Source organism: Columba livia, chromosome 15 (genome assembly GCF_036013475.1).
Source record: "Columba livia isolate bColLiv1 breed racing homer chromosome 15, bColLiv1.pat.W.v2, whole genome shotgun sequence".
Taxonomy (NCBI): Eukaryota; Metazoa; Chordata; class Aves; order Columbiformes; family Columbidae; genus Columba; species Columba livia.
The window spans coordinates 14679491-14702426 of record NC_088616.1 but is presented as its reverse complement, the minus strand read 5'-3'; the positions used below and the strand labels follow the sequence as shown (position 1 = coordinate 14702426).

The 22936-nt window shown below is 39.7% G+C and overlaps 1 protein-coding gene and 1 long non-coding RNA gene across 3 annotated transcripts in view; both read right to left on the bottom strand.

The window, feature by feature from the left end:
• The window catches only part of CARD11 (caspase recruitment domain family member 11), a 51164-nt gene extending 50264 nt beyond the window's left edge, over positions 1-900 (bottom strand). For both annotated transcript variants that reach the window (XM_065031448.1, XM_065031449.1), the window contains exon 1: positions 163-900. The gene's annotated coding sequence lies outside the window, so the exon portion shown is untranslated. The remainder of the gene's footprint in view (positions 1-162) is intronic.
• Positions 901-8391: 7491 nt separating this feature from the next.
• Positions 8392-22852, bottom strand: LOC110360179 (uncharacterized). The gene is made up of 4 exons (XR_002415903.2): positions 21814-22852; positions 19484-20458; positions 18160-18230; positions 8392-8651 (listed from the first exon to the last, which is right to left on the bottom strand). It is a non-coding gene; the product is annotated as an uncharacterized LOC110360179 (long non-coding RNA).
• Positions 22853-22936: the final 84 nt, after the last annotated feature.

Genomic DNA, 22936 nt, shown 5'->3' with positions numbered 1-22936 from the left:
ATGACATCTTTGAACTTGAAACTGTTATATAAAAGGGATGTGTCAAAACCAGAACATGAAACCCCCCCACGTGAGCGTATCATGAGTAAATGTTACAAAAACAAGAATTGCTATATTGAGTCAAACCAAAGATCCATCTCTGGCAGAGAACAGAAACTGTACCTTCCCAAAGCTGGAAGCTGAACCCGTCCTTGAGTAAAAACACCTCTCTTGTAAAGAAACGACTGCAGGAAGGTGAGTTGGTTCATTACAGAGCAGATGTGGATGAGGTTATGGAACAGGAATTTGCCAAAAAGATCTTGGGCTAAGTCAGTAATTTGACAGAAAAGTTAGCAGAGAGCAGAGGTCAGACTGAGGTATTACCATGTTGTTACGTCCTATTTCTCCTTATAGTTTCTTTAAAATAGAACAAGATTCAGCCAACATCATATGCATGGGAATTCTACCAAAACAGCAATGATCATTTTTGAAGACAGAGGTTTGAGAGTCAGGTTACGAACATAATATGTGTTCCAAGTGTAGAAGAGCTCTTAAAATGCATAAAAACAGTGGCCATATATCACTGAAGATTTTACATATGTGAGATTAAGCATAGCCATAAAACTATATGACCATATGAATGCCTGGTTTTGAATTTTTAATACTTTTACTTGAAACAGTAGTATAGATTTCCAAAAGCGACGCTTTGACACTGCATGACAACTCTGTTTTAGAATATTAAATACTCTTACATCTATATATAGGACTTTCATTTCACTTCATTCCGATACTCATATACCCACACACATCACAGGCCATAAACTTTGTAATAAACAGTAATTCACTTGTCATTCATGAAGTCACTTCTGATTCACCAGATGTAATTGAATGCAGATACCACATATCAAAATAAGTAACGGAAATGAAATTAATTTAAGCATACATAGGCCAACTCTAGGGTTTTGTCTACAGATCCAAACTGCCACAATTTTAACAGTTTCTTAAGTTTATTACATTAATAGCTAATGATCTCTAATAAAACTGAAGTCTGATTTTTATGAGACATTGCGCTAATTGCCTGGTTCAATGTGTAAATTACCTGAGTGTTGTGTAGAACTCCCAAGACCACTGCTGAGCTCACTGACCCCCATCCATTCACAGGAGCACGTCTATGTTCTGTTTTGCGTTTAGGAGGGGAAAAACATAGAGATGGACACAGTTCCTTCATATAAGAGTTTAACTTCAAATAAATACATTTGTCTAAAATTTACAGCAGTGCATAATGTCCTTTAAGAGTCTAAAACGTTTTGGATAAAACAAAGCAGCAATATTGTCTATTTCTGAAAAGGCTTCAAACTATGCATTTATCCTACTTCAGCTCACCAAAATATGAAACACTCTTTAGAAACTTTTAGGCTTAAACTTCCAGTGAGTAAAACCCATAAATTTTAAGAACACCAGTAACTCCCAAATTGGAGTTTCAGTGAGACAAAGAAGCGATAACTTTAGAAGTATTGACAGAAAGAGAGAACTACCACTTTATACAAGGATTTAGGGAATTATATATTCCCCTTGCAACTACATCAAATTCTTATCCTTACTTGATGAAACAAACTATGTTCTATATTCTATCATGGATCTGTTGAGCTCTTTCTCTACTCCAATATAACTGAGGAATTTAACTGTTACACTAATCCTGAAGATTTACCCACAATGAAATAGCTCTTTCTCAGAATATACCACCATAGAGTCTTTTACCAATTACATACCTGTTGTTAGAGAATTGCCCTCCTTTCTTCCGAACAGAAGTCATGTGTGTATTATACCACAGGTTGTTGTATTCCTCTGATCATGAAAAATGAATGTGTATGTTTGTGAGTGTATTTGCTTTCACTATATTTAACAGCTCACTAATAGGTGATTCGAGGGGGTTTTTTAGCATCATTCACTTACCAAACAAGACAGGAAACTTTCTTCCCGAGCGGTCAGTAATCCATTTCCAGCTGCGCCAGCTTCCCAGGGAACAAAGACAAATGTTTGAACAATATTGCGGTTTGGTCTTGAGAGATTAACAAATTGATGATAGGTTGTCATGAAGGCTGCGAGCTAAACTACTCAGAAAAGTATCAGTCTGGAACATTAGGGAATTGGTTTCCTGGTAAGATCTCTCTGAAATCTGTGCCCTGTTCTGTTGTTATAGAGCCTGGCTGGTGACTGCTAGATATACGATGCTCATAAAACGTTGGAAGAGGAGTTGAAACACAGAATCTGATTTTTTCTCTGGCTTTTTGTTTTCAAAATTTTGGTTTGGTTTTGGTTTTAATATAAAAAAAAAAATTTCAGTAATAGTACATTCTGAAATTAAGTGCTTATTATTTCCAATATGGGAATTAATTGAAAAGTAAGTAAATAAAGAGGAAATATAGGCCGTTGCCTGAGGCAATTACAGGGAACTGTTTTCACACATGTGGCTGGGGGTTGGAGCCCAGCAGAGCTCAAGCAGCTCAGGGTCACCTTGCAGGAAGCACAACGTGAAGTCCTCACCTGGTGCTTTGACCATGAGGAGGCAAGAGGAGTGGGAAGGGTCCAACGGGAAGGAAACGAAAGGTTTGCATTTCTGAGAGGCTGGAACCCTTTACACTCATGCTGTCTTTAGTTCTGCTTGCCAGAGATGGGAACGAGACAGATGGCAGAACTGTGACCAGCTTTGAAACTGAAACCAACTGCACAAACCCTGCGCGAGCACCAGCAGGTGCCCTCCCATGAGCCCCCCGAAACAAGCAGTGGGTGAGTAAATGGCCGGATCTGAGTCCAGCTTTGTCCAGCAACATATTTTTGGTCATCTCTTTAACATGTGTCTGGATTTCTTGAACATTTGTGGCTTTGTTAAAATTACACCTCACTGGAGAATCCATATACGCTTTTAAAAGTTGCATATTTAAAGTGTGCTGTAGTACAAGCAAAATTAACTTGGGTAGATAATATCCTACTGTAATAGTGAGCATACATAAAACATTCTCTGCACAGAGAGTTAACCCAACACATGACAGCAACAAACAGACAGCAGTTTTCTGAAATCTAATGAAGGATGAGAAGGACGGTGGGTAATCCTCCCTACTATGGTATAAATCCCATTTGATTCATTTTTTAGTACAGATCTAGAAAATGTTTCACATTTGGACACAGCCTGTGTAGGGAAATAAAAACAAAGTAACTAGGTAATAGTGTAGTAAATAGACAGGATTTGGAGACGAGATGAGTAGTGAAGATGAGTCCATGAATTCCAGAAAACTCTTCGTAGCGGCAAATGCACAAGCCATTAACAGCCAGCAGATGGAGATCTGCGGGGCCAAAAGTCATAGTTCTCCAAAGTTCTGAAGAGATGAGCAAACAAAAATAAAATTAATGGAAAAGGAAGGGTAGCAAAACTGTCTTATAACTATTTCATACATACAGAACACTGTTCTGGTCCAAAGACGGTACAGGAGTCTGTGGCCTAAGACCTGTAGGAGAAATACTGTGGTATGTGATGGCTTCATAGAGAAGAATAGAGAGGAGAGCAAGGAAAAGAGAGTTCTAAATATGGAATCTATATGGGGTCAAAAAAATCATACATGAATACTGCATTCGGGATGACGAATGCGAAAGGGCAGAATGGAAAAGTAAACCTTGGAAACAGAGTATTGGTGGAACGGGTTGCTGAGCAGGTGCAGAAGAACCAGTAATGATGAAAGTACAAACATGCAGACAATGGGGGAGATTTTGTACTGGTTTCTTGAAACAAGCCAGGAATTAGTTCACTTTTCTGAAGACAGTAGTAGTGTTCTCTCAGCAAAAACTAAGAAACAGACCTTGGCTATAAATAGCACTGTACATTTCTATGAGCCCTTGATCTGAGGTTCTCAATGGTTACCATCCTTCCCAAAGAAAGAAACCCAGTAATATTGACCTAAACATGCTGAAAAAAACCCAGGACTTGAAATTGTACAGAACAGACACAGCTATTCTCACTACAGACAAACAGGAAGTGCCCTTATACGACATAGCACAACTTGTTCTTTATTACGTTAAAATGAAGGCCCAAACTCTTTTCCATATGGGAAACTACTGTGGAAGCCTTAGATATAAGAAACAAAATGAGAGTGATATTAAGCAAATAAAGGCCTAGTAGAGATGAATTAACAAGAAAGAAAAAGTGAAGATAAAGATGAAGATGTTGATAAAATGCTTTCAGCAGAGGCTTTTGCTTTGCTGAGCCTGGTCTAAACTGACAGCCAGGCTGGAAGCTAAAACTCAAGTGTCCAGAGGAGTGGGGAAGGAGAGCTCACTTTTATTTTTGGCTGAATTAAAAAGAGTCACTTTTCATTTTGCTTTTGTAGTTGCTGGAGACCATTACTGCTCACCCCATATTGGCTTTCACTGCCCTGGAGAAAGTAACTGACATCTGAGAACGCAGTAACTGTGTGGTTTATCGTCCCATTACACGGTACCCCTACAAAACTACTTGCAGGGTTACCTGTAACATTTTAGCTTCATGTCAGGTGGATGAATCTGTGTGCCCAGCACAGCTACTTCTGTTTATATAAATCTCACCAATTTTACAATAGGGAAGCAAGAACACAATGTCTGCTATGACAAGCCTGAAGAAAAGCATGAGCATCACAGGAGACCTTGTAGGAACCTGCTGTCCTTGAAGAGAGGAGGAGTGATAGGGAGTAGTATCAGGACACGCAGTGGAGTGTGCACGTGTTATAGACGCTAGACAAATCTTATTCCTGGAACGAAGCACACGCATCCTCCGCAGCAGTTCAGAACGTCTCCGTACGCTGTGCAGGGGTGAAGCTCATGCAGTAGGGAAGGATTCTTTCTGGCATGACCCTGAGAGCAGAGAAAAGGGCACTACAAATCCCACCTGCTTCTCTTTGTTTACAGAAATCAGATTAACCCACTTTCAGCAGAAGAGACACCTTTGGGTATCACAGCGTCTCTCCTCTTTTCTAACGAATACTCAGCACTCCCGTGGAAGGGAAAAGGACGGAGAGGAGGCAGCACCCAGCCGTGCTCTGGAATTGTCAGAAGCAAAGCGTAATTCTGTCATGGTGCAAAAGACAGTAAGAGGACACAAGAATGAGCATTGCCTGGAGGTTCAGCCACTGGATGATACCAGGGCTGTAAAGTCAGACCTGGTAGGATCAATGCACAAACACAACCTGCTGCGCTGCAGCCACCTGTAGCTGAGGCAGCAGGCAACTGTCCCCTAATCATCAACTATTATAATTAAGGAAGAAGACTAAGACAACAGTAGCATTCTAGATCTCAGTCCTGCAAAGCCTCATGTAGGTCTTACCTTTCCATACTGGGAATAGTCCTACTGTAGCATCAGTGCTTAACAGTAAGGCCACTAATAAGTCTCTGCAGGGTCAGGATCAAGGTTTGTATTTTAAATCCCATGTTAACCCAGGAAGGTGGCTTCAGGAGACAGACTTTATTCTAAAGTAGCCTGCAAAGCATATTCCACAGTTTGTATGATCCTAGATCTTACACAAGCCGGGCTATTCATTAACATTTCTGGTCCTCCACAAAGTCATCAGAGATTAACATGAGTGCTACAGCAAAGGGCTGCAAGTACTATTGAGAGGTGAAACATTTTCATACATATAAATCCAGACTAAATTTGATTGTTTTTGTATGGCATCTCCATATTTATATGGATATATCTGATATCAGTGGTAAAAAGGAGATACTTATTTCTCTGAATTATTTCCAGTGTTGAAGATATCAATAGTGGGGGTTTTTCCACATGAAAGATAAAAAGAAGACTCCTTCCATGGTGTGATTTTCTGACTGTTTTCACCACTTCAAGCAGGTTGTATCAACCCCCCACCAACCAGCTACTTTCCATTACCTCCACATGGATGCAGAGCAGATAATCTCATACATTAGCTTTATATTCGGATAGCTAATGACTTCAAACATACAAAAAGTACTAAAAATAAAGCCCAGAGAATTTAAATGGAATGGTTTTAGAACTTACGGACTCACAGAAGCTAGCAGAGCCAAAATGAAAAATGAACTTTCAGGCTATGGAAAAAAACAAAAAGTGAATTAAAATATACTTCTGCTCATTTCTTTTGTATTTATTATAGATTAAGTTATTACATTTCCCTCCCTAAGTGCCCTACTCTTTTCCTGGTTCCTGCATGAACAGACAATTCCATTACTTGGTTCCCATGCGATATCGTATGAAGGAGATTTGAGTTTATCTAAGGTAACTTTGTGTTCAAAACCAAGTCCTTATTCCCTTCCCAATGCCAATGTGAGAGCACAGGCAACGTTCTGAAAGACAAAAGCAGAGAAGGCAAACACTTCGCAGTTACTACCTTGTTATTCCTATCTATGCCCAGTCACTTAGGGTGTTTGCTGTCTCTGTTTGGCCACCCAAAGCCCAGCAGACCCACTGTCTCAGCTGACCTTGTGTTACTGATTTCTACCACCTGCAGGTGTGACAATGGTGAATTCGGCCCAAGCGGGAGGGCCAGCAGCTCTGTTCCTTAGCACAACACTTGCATAAACCCCAGCACAGGGCCCTCAGCTCTTATTTGCACCCCATGTGCCAGTTCTACCTGCCACTGTGAATAGAAACAAAAGGTCCAGATGACCAAAGTCTGTGGTTGTTTCCATACCACAAACAAAGTGAAGCAAAAGCAGCGGTCGCTCCCCGCTGTACCGAACGGCTGCGGCAGCTGTACTGGGCTCTGCTGTTTCATTACTTCTACAAAATATGTTGCAGTACATTTACCAATGTCCTGTGAAGTATTATAAATAATTAAAACTAAACCATTCGTGTCAGAAATAAATGAATGGAGCCCATTTTGCAACGCAGCATCCCTGATTTATTTTTATTGCGTTCGTTTAGGGCATTTGTTAATTCCCCAAACCCCGCAGTCCACACAGAGTGGGTCTCCAAAATGTCAGTGGGTGCTGGTGAAATTGTGTCTTCTCTTTAGGTTCATGAGGGAACAGATCACTTTGGGTCAATAAAAACATACAGAATACATAAAATTAAGAAGCAAGTGCTTCTGAATTCCACATTCTGTGTTTTCCTACTGTATGCTATTCTGAATGTCTCTTTTTAAGAACCTTATCTGCATTTTGCATTTGCATAGGGGTACAAAATATGCAGAATCACACTCCAATTATAAATAATTAAGTACAGCTATGGCTAATATCTACACCTTGATAGACTGATATTATCTTGGCTGCTCCTTGATTTCCAGTGTGCTTGTTTGTGAGAATTACAAATAACATCACTACTTTTCCCAGTTTTAGTTTCACGAGGTGAGGATTCTTTTTGGGGGTGTAAGTTATGTTAGTGGTGATCAGACATTCTTCCTTTATTTCTGTGGCTATTGTCATTGTCTGTATTGCTGATATATTTCACATGAAAGCTGTGATCAAATATAGGAGAGGATAAATAAGCATATCTCCTCAGAACTATTGCTAGTAATATAAAGACATTCTGGTTTGCTCCTCCTCACTTTTAAAGATATCCTGGGTGGAGACATATGCAAACCTATAGCCAAGTTCCTATATTAAATACTGAAACAAATCTTTAAAATTAATAAAATTATAATGAGCTTAAAAACTCAGTTTAAAATTATTTTAGAACAAATATACATGCGCCTGGGGCAAAATCCTGGAATAACCTTGGATCCTTCCCATTCCATTCATTCCATCACAGGTTTCTCCCTACAGCTCAGTCCCTGGCAGCAATGAGCTCATTCCTTACTGGAAGAGCGCCCAAGAAAGTTGGAAATCACACAATTACGTGTGAGCCATGAGAAAGCAGAATGCTCATCTCTCTTAATTGTCTTTTCTTAGAATTCTACCCCTGGATTTCCACTCTATGCATGTATTTTTAATCCTATGATTAAATTAATTAGTACGCTGTTCCAATATTAATTATCACGCAAAATTCTGCGGCTCCTGAGGAGCTATCTTTGGTAAAACTTCAGAGGTTTGTTGATTGTGTCAATACTTTAATTGCAAAAAAGATTCACAGATGGAATATTTTAAATCTTTCCTAAGGTTTCTATGAGCTTCTCTGGGCTGTTTTTTTTGCCATTTAAAGAGGAAATACAGTCTCAGAAGTTAAAATGGATATGAACAGGTAAGAAAGCAAAGGTTTTGCTTCTGTTCTATACTATTCTATAGTGTTCACTTACATTCCTGTGCTTTTCATAACACTAAAAGTGAAGATGTTTGCAGACTCAAGTCACTCCACTTTTCTGGTAGTTTCCCTATTAATAGAACTGTAGTATATATACCCTTACCTGCATTCCAAGTGCACCACCGGAATTTGTGAATGCAATCTTGCTACCTTATCACAGCAAAAACACCTAAAAAAATGAACAGGATGCAAAATAAGGTACCATAGCCTTTAATTCTGAAAACAACTTGCCGTCATGCATGATGTTTCGCAGCACAAATAGCTCCTTGATACCCGGGCAAATTACCAATTACAAGCGCGCTGCTCCCCAGAGTGGATATTTGCACATGTAGCTCCACAATCTGCAAAGTGTACTCAATCTTGCATAAAAAGGACTTGGACAGAAATGTATTCCTCGCTGACACGAGTACAAATACTCCACAGTGAGCGGGGCTTTTCTGCTCTGCAATACAAGGAGAGCCAAAGAAGAGAGTTAAGATATAAGGAGACGGGAGGAAGCAGATATGTGCTCTAATTCATAGTAAGACAGAAACTTCTGCATAGCCTCTGTGGTGAAACCTTCATGGAAGAGCAGGTGAGCTTACTTGAACCCGTCACAGCAAGAAATGCCTGTGTCCCCACCTCCACAGCCAGGACTTGATACAGCAATCAGGCTCAGAAATTAATTTCCCCTGTGTTCAATAGGATTGGAACATGCATTTACTGAACATGGAGTCTGGCTTCTCCCCAGAAAGTGCTACACTCAAGGTCTGAACTTATGCACATTATTATTCCACTCCAATCATCTTTATGCATGAACTGGATTTATTTTATTATTCTAAGCCATTATTTAATACAATAGGCGGCGCAAAAACTAAGAAGCTAATACAATCACTTCTGCTGTGTACTGCCTGTTTATCTGGCTGAAAACATAAAAATGTCAGAATGCATGAAGTATATCAGAAGTGTCACTAGGCCTGTTTGGTATGCAAAAGCACACTGGAGAAGTTACTTTATTAAATATATATATATATATATATATATATATATATATTTACTCCAAATTACATTTCTCCTGCTATACCTTCAGTACTCAACAGCTAGTTTAAAACAAAAAGTCAGATTTTTAGATATTTATAAGTAATGCAAACCACACAATTATCAAGACTCAGATCCAGACTGAGGTGTAAATATGCACAACAGCTCTAACCAGAGCAAACTTGTACCTGAGTTTTTAAAGAGCTAAGGTGCCTTCCAGCTCTTCTCAGAGAACCAGCTCTGGTACCTGTTTAGAGTTGACTAATGCTGCACAGTCTGAAATCTCCTCAAAGGACCCATGTTGCAACAAATGCCATTTAGTTTTAACTGTAAATGCCCCTTATATATTGGGTATCGCTTACTCTACGCGTAATTTTCATCAGAGGGAAACAGCTACAGAAAGATCTACTGTGGTCACCTGAGTCCTGTAAATTTTTTTATATATGTGAGCTTTGTCAGGAATTGCAGTTCAATTTGGGTCTTGAGGAGACATAGTTAAGTGATGTGATTGTTAAATGGTGCAACAACATTTGAACAAGTGACAAGTAAAGCAGAATATGTGACTCTCCACCTTCAGCTGGAGGTCCCTGGAGGGTGTGATACCTGGAGGTGTGTGATACCAGTGCCCTTCCAGCACAGCTCAAATCCCATTTGCTATTGAATTCAGCAGCTGAAATGGAGATTAATACACAGGACCATGATGGAGAGCAGCTGGAGCTGAGGACCGGCTGGCGGGGCTGCAGGAGACACCGACCACAGGGTTACAATGCGACTTCAGCCTTATGTGTCCTTGGCCACTAAAGCAACAGGCAGCTGTGTATTAACACGATCACCATAACAATGCTGACTCTTCCTTATTGAAGAAACACTCTTTAAATCACTCTCTTTTTCTATTAAAACAGTAACAAAAATCGCCATTAAGTAATCTGCATTTCACAAATGATAGTGACCTTGGCCTGCTGCTGCTACAAGCAGAACTTGCTTTAGGGCAATGGGCTCTTAACAACTGTCAGTTTACAGCAAATGAACATTTCTCTGATTTTTTCTTTATTTTATTGTATTGTATTTCTGTAATGGTGCTTGAAATTAACATTTTTGCTCTGTTTTTTCACTCTTTTTGATCATTAACGTAGTAAATTATACTAGCAAAATGAGCACAACAGTTTCATCTGTGTCTTAAAAATCTATTAACTTTAAGCATCTGGGTAGAAACGGCAGCATTTTGAGGTTGACTGTCTTATTTCTAAGGTCATACTTGTGCCTATTGGCCTCAACTAAACTGACTCCAACTCGAATATTCACAAGAAGAATCCTACTAAATTAAAAGCATAAAGGGAAAGTGGGGAAAAAAAGAGCCCAGACACACAGCTATACAATCAAAGCTAAAATAATCTATAAGTAGTCAAAGAGTTTCAGTGGCATCTGCAGGCTATCTTCCTGGGAGGCCCCATTGTATTCCTCACATTTTTAAAAACCTCCTAAGTTGAAGTATTCAGCAAGCTGCTGGATATAATTTATCTTGCTTTAATTTATTATAACATGCCTCTATATGGCTGTTCTTATTTTAACAAAGAGGGTTTTAAACTGGTAAAACTAAATGTATATTTAATTTATTTCACCCAGTAAAGAATCCTTGAGAAAAATCAATTTCCATTTACAAAGGTATCCCAGCAGGTTGGAAGTTCCATTACTGTAGTATTGTACCTCTTACAGGCAGGTTTATGTGATATATGGTATCATTTCTTCTCCATGATTCTATTATTTTGGAAAACTATGTTAAAACATCATTATAAATATAACTTAAACTGACAAAAGCTGTGAACATAAAAGTTTGTGCCGATCACTGGTAGTTTTGGTTGTACACCTGATGATCAATGCATCTGTTTTCATATTTCTGCCACCATATGACCAAGCAAACTTCTTATACTTCACCCTCATGACTACGGAGGTATTACCAAGAGTACTATTTCTAATCTGCTATGGCATGAAGTGGTTCCAAACTGCTGCTTTTTTATTTAATCAGAAATGCCCACTGGTTGGTTGGTTGTGGGTTTTTTTCCCCATGGTATACAGTTAACTTCTTAATCAAATTACACTGTTGAAATGTGTGTAGTGGATATCAATGCTGAACCACTGACAGATTTAAAATCTACTGTTTTGCAAAGTATGGGATCGCACAGTGTGCGCTTCACCCTCATAGAGAGCTGGGAATCAACGTTGTCAAAATCTTCACCTTAGTACTACGGTATGGAGAGAACATCGGTTAGTGTGACCAGTTACCATGTACCATGGAAGACTTGCAAAAGGCACTTTGCGTTCCCCTACTCAGAAGCTACAAAACTGCTCAAACAGCTTCTTGAAACCACACTTACCTGGATGCCAGGACTGGTAAATGTCACCTTAACACCTCTAGACAGCGGTTATTCTAGTGCACAACTAGATGAGCAGGAGATGTACGCAACAACTACATGGTTCCATCTCACCCTTCCCTACCTGAAGTCCACTTCCCCATGTTCAAGGAGTGTGACTTTGTATTTTGTATTATTATTTCAGATTACAAGCAAGGAACCATTACAATCATTCACAGCTGCCATTGTTCTCAAAGTACATGTTTGAATCTACAGACATCAAACAATTCAACGTTCATAAAATATTTTTTTGCATGACCCATTATTTTCACAGGAATTTAATTCCGTTTCGGGCTGGGCCTTAATTTCACTCATAATTTTACATGAAGTATAAAAAAATGTGTGTGTGAATTACATGCTGTGAATTACAGGGCTCTAATTCTATCAGGCTTTCTGATGGCATCATAAACTATGGGAGAAGGGATCCAGTGGATTGTGTAACCAACAGAACCCAAAGCATAAATTACAGCTCTGTAATTCAAACCTAACCTGCTTTGTATTTCGCACACAATATTGGTGTAATTGCGGTATAGTTACCAGTATTTTAGTGCTACTGCAATGGTTTACTCCGCTTCCTCAGTAACACCCCCTGGACATACCCAGGTCTGTGCTCCCAGCTCCTCTCCAAATATTTCTGGAGAGCTTTGATATTCTTGTACATGACATTTTGCAATCAATGAGCACAACTTGAGGGTGGAAGGCTGATTTAGGTGTATAACAGCATATGCAGGAATTACGAGGGCTTTTTCCTGGAGCTGTAATGTGCACAACATCGCAATGAATAATGCTCCATTCCCCAAGCTGGCATAAGAAAAACAGAGTTGTAAAACTAATCACCTCCTAGGCCAAGAATGGCCCAGCTGAGGTTGCCCCCATCCACACCAGTACAGACTGCAATGGCAACTAAGGGAACCAGATGCTCTGGTCTCACTGAAGTTGTAAAGGATGTAGCTCTGCAGCTCTTTCAGAAACTGTTGAAAAGTATCATTTACTATATTTAATTATGCGATCCTTCTGTCTTACTCAAAGATAGATGGTGCTTACTAAAGTCATGTCTGAGCAAATATAATAGAGTTCTTAAATTTGATTATATCCTTAAATCCCATTTCCTTTAGTAGGAAAGTAATGAATCTCTGATCTGATGAGGTGTGATGTTTACTTTAAAATAATATCTGAACACAGAAGAGAAAAATGTCACATATCTAAGCACTTTGCTTTTCTGAGCTGCAAGAGGACTCACAAGTGAAAAGAGGAGGAAGAAAAAATGTGTTCCTTAAGAATGCCCATAATGACCAAAGACAAAAAGAATGAAGATAAGATTTCCAAATTAGTTATTCACAGAATTAGCACATAAACGACACAGCAGAAATTCCTATGTTTAGTATAAACAGTCTTCATTTGCAAAAGCAAAGCAATTGAAATTTGGAAAAGGAAGTCACAGGTTAGTGACAGAAACCATTCAGGTCCATGGATAATAATCTACCCATGTGAAAAGAGGCATTTGATTTTTATAACCTGGACCTATGTCAGGTGACTGGGATGAGAAAATAGAGAGCAATTTGTTCCTAACACTCCTTTGTTGCACATTTCTTACAAGGTTTTAACCTCCAGCAACTCTGGGATTTGAAAGGAGGGGGTATCTCCCTTATGCTAGATCCCTACATCCCACATCAGACTAACAGTAAATTCCAGCAAGCCATTAACTGTGTGTAAATCAATAAAAAACAAACAAACAAAAATAAATCCCAGAGGCCAAACACATAAGATCAGAATTTCCAAGCACTTGTCTGATTTATAGAGTCTCTCTAATTCGAACGCCAAGCCTGTTATCAGCCCTCAAGCCGTGCATCAGGAATGCCACACAGCGACCAGTCTTTATCCTTATCTTCAGCACCATTTCCCCTCTGGCACCTGAACACAGTACAGAAAGAGCAACAACTATTCTACTATTGCATATCACCTCAGGCATTTTTCCTCATTATTTGAATATAATGTACCTGATTGCCGCACACACATTTGTTGTTACAAATATAGTTGTCTTCTTCATGCATTGTTCTTTAATAAGCCAAGTTAAAAATGCCTGAAGATGCACAATACATACAGCCACAGCACATAAAATACAAAACATCCAGAAAGGTGTTTGTGTTTGCATGCATGTGTATCCACACAAAGAACAAATGGCTAAGAAGGAAGCACTTTCATAACTTGTCCTATTGGAAGATTGTGTTGCAACGTGGGACAAGAGGATGTGGCACCATCATCACGCAGACCTGCATGATGCAGTGATGCAGCAACGCTACGGCCAGAAGCAAAAACACCAGGAGGAACTGCGGCATAAACTACTATGAGTTGAAATGAACATGCAGAGTAGGAGTTGAACAGTGCTGACTTCTTCCAAATATAGCAGAAGAATATAATTCTCCTCTACAAAACTCTTTGAATAGCTACGAGAGGTTCAGGCTTCTTGTGAGCAGTCACAGAGAGCGGAAAAATGAGTATTTCTGTAACATGGTGGTGGTGATAGCATCTGTGGAACAATGCCATGGCATATGCCACAGAAATATATCACTGAAAGCAAGCCTCCTCCTTTTCATGCTGAAAAAAAGAAAGTGAGACACATATTTCCTATTTAGAAATGCGTATGTTCAAAGCAGGCACTTGTTAAGCCCGGCTCTGCCTGCGCTTTTGCGGAGCTGCTGCAGCGTTCGTGCCGCGGTTCATCTGTCCGGCCAGATCCCCAGCACACCGAGCGCCGAGGGGCTTTCACCTCTCAGAGCAGGTACAGTTCATCCCTAATCACTCCACTGATTGCAGAACACTTAGATCAGAAACAGAGATGGTTCTGTCCATGTAACATCTTTCAGCACGACATCCACTAAAACCCCTATTAGCAGATCTCAAAACAAAGCTGTCACATTTCTTTTGGCGCTGTGTTACCTTCACACTGCTAGAGAATTTCCCAGGGGGTTATCAAAATAATGAGCGTAAATCATCTCCTCCCTAATAAATGTGTCTCCAAGATCTTCTCATAGGAAGAACCCAAACCTGATGTTCTCAGCCGTGCAGTCCTGTGAAACGCCAGAAGCACTTGGAGTCAATGGCTATTCACTAGAACGCTGCTTTTCTGGGGCTAGAACACTCAGTATGTTTTTAGCACACGAGTCCATATCAAGCTAGGTGTCCTGCTGACCATACGCAGGGAGAAAGGCCCACAGCACAAGTTTTGGAAGCAAAGGTGGGGAAGAGTAAAGAGGCATTTAACTAAAATGGAAGGGAGTGGGGGAGGGCAAGAACTCATCATGTGAACTTTCCTCCTGCTGTCATCCCAGGTTGTGTAAATATTAGCTATGTGAACTGGAATAATGGCTCAATTGTCTGAGAGGATGACAGTGGCAGCTAAGAACTGGGTCAGGATCAATCACTATTTGCATATCAATTAGCTAATGCTCTTTCTTTTCTCCTCATCTAAATAGACTACAAGGTAATATTTCTCACTTTTAGAATAAAAAGTTTCAACTGTCTTTCACACAACGGCTTATGTTGTATTTTTAGAAAATTTTAGTCCTCAGGAGCTCTGCTAAAATTCTTTAGTCATGCCTTGAAACTCATCTAAGTCCCTGCCTCATCAGCTCTGCAACGTATCTTAAGCAGGATCACTCACCTTTCCAGTAAACCAGGTGCTTAGCCCTGTGTTTCTTTCTGGCTCCAGAGCACTTGCTCCTATTTCAGTCCTAAAGTGCTGCTTCTTAACTCTTATAGTTTTCCATATATTTTGGGGCTGATGTTTGTAGCTTGCGTCTTACTCGAGCCATAGGCCCTTTGTCAATACACCAAATTCCAAACCTGTGGCACTCCAGCAAATTCCCTCTTCAGTCATCATTAAAACAGAGCCTGAATTCCACCCTGTTTCTGTGCATGGCAGATTTATGACAGAAATTACAAGAATCATTCATCTTTCTCAGGTTTATAGTCTACTTCACTGCTGGACCGTTACGTCTTTTAGAGAGGCTACTTGCAGTAAGGAAATTGAAGACAGGAGCAGCTAGATGGAAACTTCTATCATTTGGACACTGTTCTTGTCCTTACTGATCCCTGCTTTAGCTCATCCTGTACCCCCTCCGCTACAACAACCCTACTTATTTCTAATGAGGGCAGAAGCGTCAGAGAGACTATAACTGATCAATCAGTAAACCCACAACTTTCTAGGATTATTTCTTTGAGTATTTTAGTATTTCAAATCATTCCTTCTAAAGGTTTTAAGAGCTTTAAATTAATAGCTGTAACCTGATCATAAATTACAAATCTTCCCTTACCAACGAAAAGCAATATCAAGTTATTTGTATACTTACTGTTTGTTGACACTCCCCATCAAGATATTCCCTGGAAACTGATTCTTATTTTCAGAAGAATTTGAAATCATAATACAACTTCTATGCTAACTAATCTTGTATTACACCCTCACCAAACAACTGCAACATCACTCATTTTTGTTATGCACAAGCATCCACTCAAACCCCATGAAATTTTAAATATAAATAAATATTCCAAAGTCCATATAAGCAGAGCGCCTAATTCTCACATCAGAATGCAGATAGGTGAGAATGTGTGCACAACCATATCCTAGAGGAATTTCAGATGATGTAAAACCTTAAATGAGGAGCTCTGGCCAAAAGCTTCTCTCTCCAGACAAAACGGAAACTCAGAGTCATAGCCATGCACATATGCTAAGACTGATATTTATTTGTTATTTTAATATAGTAGCACGACAAGTCACATCTGGATGCACATTGCTCTAGATACCGTATGGCCATATAATACAAAATACCTGCTTAAAACTAAGCCAGAGGGAAGCTAAAGGGAAGGGAAAAGGAAAAAAAAATAAGAGGAAGAACGTGCACCCACACTGACATTCCTCATCAGGGGTGGCCTCTTCCCAGAGATTTTCAAACAAACAAAGCTTTTGGACTTAGTTTTCTTTCCATTGAAAATTCCAGGAATACGCACACTTCCTTTGATTGCATTAGGAATCATCCCGAGCATCCCTAACAGTCAGCAACACATCCTTCAGATGGCATTTCTGCAGCTCGTTCTGTTATTAGTGAAAAATGGGAACAAATTCCAACTAAAAGTATCATAAACCCAAAAGACGCAAGATACCATGAAGATGTCAACCCAGGACTCTACTTTCATGTGGATGCTGCGTTACTTAGAGAATAAGAAAACTCACACACTCGAGAAATCCCAGGGGTCTGTCCTAGCGCTCACACCAGCTCTCCAGTACTTTAGCTACCTAAGGCTGGGTTACAAGAACTGTCCATATGCACATTCTTTGCCTAAGGTGAATAAGTAATAATAATACTTAATTTACCCATAATTAGGTCTTCACATGACAGCGGTATCACATTGGAATAAAGAAACTGTCAAGTCAACTGAAAGGATCTTGTGAGAACAGGAAACAGAAATTTAACATGAACTGGTTACCTGGAGATCATTAGCAGCTGGGATTAGCTTGCCCAGAGTGTTTCACGGATACAAGTAAAATATTATTCTGTATTAATTTCTCAGTTTCTTCACCTCAGAAATTGTCCTACTCATATTCCATGAACTTTAGAAATACTAAACCTTGTATAACAATCAAATGTAACCCGAAAGGTGCATTTTCCTACTGTTTATGGAAGTCCCATGGCACAGTCACAGGAAAAGTAAAATTTCTAACTGGAGAAAATTTAGTTAAGTTCTTGTTGGCCTATTGGTTTTTTAAATAACAAAAATAACAGCCCTTTTCTAAGGCCTTGGAGATCTTCACAAATACACATCCATCTAACTCGCACTGGTTTCATTGCAAGTTGTGCACTTGAGAATTCAACTCATGCAGTCATGAAATCCATGCAAGTAGCGTAACCTTCCTGGGGACATCACTTTGCTAATGCCAGAAAGATGCAGAAAGCTCACTGGTTTCCAGCTGACAGAATATTTGCAATGCCTCATGTCTAAATGTCATTCTATTGCATCCTCCCTATAAATTAAGAGATGTGTGATTAATCAGTTGTACTTCGGGTTCCACACAAAATTTCAGGTCATGCCCTGCAAACCCATTGCCCAAGTGTGCCACCTAATGGCCCTGGAGTCAAGAATGCATTTCTACTACTAGTTTGGGAAATAAAAGCTACAGAAGGCACAGCTTCACTTGTTGAGGTACAGGTGGAGTTTTATTATATTTCTGAAGGACCTATCCACTACATTTCATGAGTGATTTGAAGGTCTGGTGAAGCAATTGCTTGAAGGTACTTCAGAGTTTTTAGATGAGCAAGCATTTGAATGTGACTATGAGTTTAAGGAATTCTGAGTCACTTTAACCTCACAGGCTACAAGCTGCCCCAAAACTTCAATATCCCGGTTGCCTCTACTTACTCCAAATCTCACTGCTGAATGGCTGCCACTTCAAATAAAGTTGTCATGAGTAGCAGCAATAGATCCATCCTGCTAAATGAACGTGTTATTTCTTTTATCTGTTAAAGTACTCACCCAGGGCAAGCTCAATTTAGTTGATATCATCTGCTTAACAATGCAGTTCTATAGTCCAAGTAGGTGCGTACCTAAGAAGCATCAGGGAAAGAAAACACAAAACCACATGCATAGAGGAGTTGTGGAATAACATTTGCAATGGTGATAGACATGAACTCAAAGAGAATATAACTACATTATAAAGTATATATTACAGTAACATACACTAATGAACTTAGTCATCAAGCGGAGTTGTTAAAAATACTATCCACCTAAAGATACTATAAAGGAATAAAAAAAGATAAATATAGATGTAATTTATTTTAGATAGCATTTAATATTGGGAAGCGTATCTACTTTATAATAATTTACAAAAGTAAGCATTGCAAATGTGGTGCAGAAGTGATGGGTTAAGGAAATGAGTTACTTATTTAGTTACATCCTCAGAAAGTGACACCGGGAAGGAGGTTTAGGATTTATGTTCACATTGCAATGTAGAATAGCTTACTGTCAACCCCTGTTTTCCACCGCTTTCAAAGACGATTCGGAAAATACTTACATTTGAATGGGATTAATGATTTATTATAAACACAGCATGCCAGCAGATGAACAAGGGATGGAAAATAGTCCTTGATATTCAAATTATTTTCACATATACTCGGTGCTTCCTTGTCATTATTATTAACTAATAATGTAAAATCTAAATCTTAATGTTGTCAGAGACAAAACTGCGTAGCAAGAGTGTTTATATTATTTTTAAATAACTTGTAGTAATTCTCCTTTTCTTTCCAAACACGCCTGAATTCTGTGCCTTTTCTTCCAAGATGTACTTCACTATCCTATTTACTTTAGGCAGGATGAACCACAACCACCTTTTGATTCTGATAAATTCCTCCATACTACAAGATTGCTTTCTCTTTACCTAACATTAACAGTAGTAACAGAACAATTATATTTGTTTTATGGAGCTGTAACGTTACAGGATATCTCTGTTGCACAACTATGGCACTTTAGGAGGAGCAATTACTGATGAATTGTCTTCATTGTATCTGTGACACAAGTACAGCCATAAGGAAAACTTATGAACGCACGAGCTCTCAAGAGACCACCATGAGCTGGGATGGAATGGAACATCCTTCACAGTTCAGTGTGTTGGGTACAAGCACTCAAATCCCATACATTCCAACATATGTATTATACATCCCATATATTTCAATGCATATACATGAATTTCAAGTCTAGTGCCCTTCTGCATACTTTGGAACTCTTGGTGAGGGGAAATAAAAACCATTCTAGATCTAGTAACACCCTTCCAGAGCTAAGTAATTGGCACCTGGGTTTTTACCTCTCTTTTCCCCACGATGCCACACAGAACGATCCAGCCCTGCCCTCCCTGAGCTGCAAGGTTCTTTCCATTTCAGATCTCATTTCTCTGCCAAGCTGCCAAACGGAGAGGACATTATCCCACAATTTGTCGTCTCAGGATTGCTAGTGAAACAACAAAAGGAAAATGAAGAGAGAAAATATCCAAGAAGCATTAAGGAAGTCATGGCCAAGGCATGTGAAGTTTAAGAAAGGTACAGTTCCTGTCACAACCAAGGCTGTTCTATGGCTGGCTACATTAAGACTGGGAATGGCTGCAGTTCACAGAGTTATAAATCTTATTGTGAAAAGAAGAACAAGACATTCCTCCTTCCCATCACATCCCATTCTTCATTTGCTGTGTTGTGCAATTTGTATACTTTGCGAACAAATGGAAGATGGGTTTATTCCATCTCATTACAACTGACATTAACTCTTAGGGAACAGACTGCCCTAGCGTATTGAATTCTTTGGTATACTGCTTCTTATAGAACTTGTTTAGAAATGGCTTATAAAAAATTTGCTTACTTGGAAACTTTTGAACTTTCTGCCTCATTAAGCAAAGACGACCTCGGAAGATAAGGGGAGTCGCGTACTTGGAAATCAGTAAAAGAACAGAACGGTGTCTAAAAGATGAAGCAGAAGAATGTTTCAGTTATTGCCAAGAACTCACTTTTGTCAAGTGCAGGTACAGAATAGCAACTGAAGGTCAGGACTTGGACAGCCCGCCTGACAAAAAGGAAGAGATCCACAGGAGAACAGTGAGACAACAGCCTCCAAATCCGCAGTTAGCCGGGGTGATGTGCAGCGGGCGGGAGGTTCGGATTGTGGGGCTGTAGTTGTCCAGGGTTCTTCTGGCTGAGGGTCCTTCTTCAGGGGCGCCCAGCTCGAGCTGCTCCATGCTGCGTCTTGCAAACAAATAACTTAAGAAGAATCTCTGGAACCCATGCCTGAGTTTCTGCATCAGGAAACACAAGGAAAAGAAACTTCCTTAAAACTGAGCACAGGACTAAGTGGAAAGTTGTTTCTTCTGCACATGCTGGTAATCAGCAAAGAAGGAATCAGGTGATGCTTGCAGACACAGCCTTCCCCATCCTTTATTTGGAGCTAAACTTCCTTAATGTATGGCTCTCATAAAGTGTACATATATCTTAGGACTGCAATTCTGTATAAATATTTAAATTAAATCAGTGGCAACTTTCCCTAGTGACAGAATATAAATGAAACTTGCAAAGAACAGGAAAAAAACGATTTTACTGAATGCTACTGAAAACTGCCAGAGGTTTTTATGGAATTTTTCACACCACTCCCCCTCTCATTTCTTGTTGTCATATAAATAATTCACCAGCAAAATCCTCATTCTGGACAAGAAATGAAAAAATTAAATAAATAGAAGATCTATAGATATGTACAGGCTCTGCAGAAGGGTGTTTTTTGGTTGAACTAGGTAGTCATTGTTAGCAAGACAAGCTGCCACACTGGGATGAGAGGAGGGGATTGCAAAATCTGCAAACTGATAAAACTGCTTGGGAGGCTGAAATTTGATTTCCTTATCAGGCTCGGAAAGTTGGCTGATGCAAAGCAGAGTGCAAACACTGAGCTTCTGTATTTTAAGCACACAGAGAAGAAATGGTAATTGTACAGTGATGGCTTTGAGTTCATAACAAATAAGTCACTAAAATAGGTGAAGAATTCAAATTAGACATATCTGCCAAAGTAGGGGAATGGACCAGGTATCTTCCTGTCAGCAGCAGGTAGTTAGTAGATTTTCCTCCATCTCTATCATGGTCCAAAGATCTTAAAGTCAAAGAATTGTGTTATCTGAATAATCCAGTTTTCATTCAGTGGAAGAGAATTTGCAATTACAGAATGTTGCTGTAAACTTTCACATTACTCATGTCAAAATTACTCATCCCAACGTGACCTGTAAGCTCAAAAACCATTTCCAAAAGAAAGGATCTCAGCACTTCAGCGTGAATCCAGCCTCAGCAGAAGTTCTTGTTGGGCCTGCTGATCCTTCCAATACTGTTCTTCCTGGTGGGGGAAATCTCGAGCATCTAGTTTCTTCCCAAAAGAAAGAGAAAAGGAAACTTGCAAAACATTTTTCATTCTCATTATGAGATCGCAGTCATAAAGCTGCCTGGATGCACATACCATGGCTACAACTACATTACTAATAGTTGCTGCTGACAGAGCAAAGAGTAGGTTAAGAACAACAACCAAAACCCTATTCCCACTGACTTGTAAGAACATTCTGTTGTCAACGCAGGGAAAAGCCTGCTGAGATTCCTTAATAAAATCAAACAGACTCACATTTGAAACGCTCCCAAGAAGGCAACAGTTTCACCATGAAAAGGTGCTAGTCCTACAATTAGTTCATCCATCTCTCAGAGTCCTTGGTTGCAGAATCCTGGTGGCTGCTCAGGAAGGGCTGTACCTTGCCCATCAATAGCAGATGGTGCCTGTAGAGCAGAAGAAATACTTGGCAGCATGTTCTAGGACCAGCCTGGGATCCAGGATGCTCTCAAGATCCAGGAGCTGCAATGACGCTGCAGACAGCCTGTCCTGCTCTGTTCCAGCTCTCCACAGGGCTGATGGCTCCATTTGTCCAGGCTGGTGAAAATCAAGGGATTACATTCAACAGAGCCCAGGTGTGAATCCTCTGCGTGTTAGGCTGTTCCTGGATGAGCACACAAGGGAAGAGAAGAGGTCTCAAACAGAGGGGATGTCAGCTGGGCAAGCAGGAAACTCATCTTTCAGAAATAAAAGCCTGAAGCATCCTGAGAGTTTACTCTAGTTAAGGAAAATAAGGGAAAGGGCAACCAGTTCTCTTGATACTTACGATTCCCCAAAATCACAGAATGGTTGGAAGGGACCTCTGGAGATCATCTAGTCCAACCCATAACAACAAACTACATATAAACCACAATAACAAATAAACTACCTCATAAAACAAACAAACAAACTGACCCCCACAAACAAGCAGAGTATTTTTCTCCATGCACTGAAAAAAAGAACGTATAATAGTGTTTTGTATTGCTGCTTTAATAAAGATGACTTCTTCCACAGTATATGCTGGGAAGCTGATGTCAAAGGATAACTGTCCCAACATTATGAAAGATTTGTGGGGGCACGTTCCGTGCTTAGTACTTTCAGACAACCCTATTTAAGTCAATAGTACTGCATAAATGTAACTCTGGGTAGAATTTGATCAGCAATTTATAAATGATCACATGTACTGCTGGAGTCTGCAGCTGTGTTGTGCTGATATTTAGCTGCTCTATTGTGAGCCTCTGACTCCAATATGAATAAATACACCAATGACAGAATGCACAAGCACGGTAAATCTCAGAGGGACTGCAAATGGATTTTCTTGTTTGGCCTCCCCCCCCTCCCCCCCAAATCATTCCAATCTCCTTTATTTGGAACAAAGGAT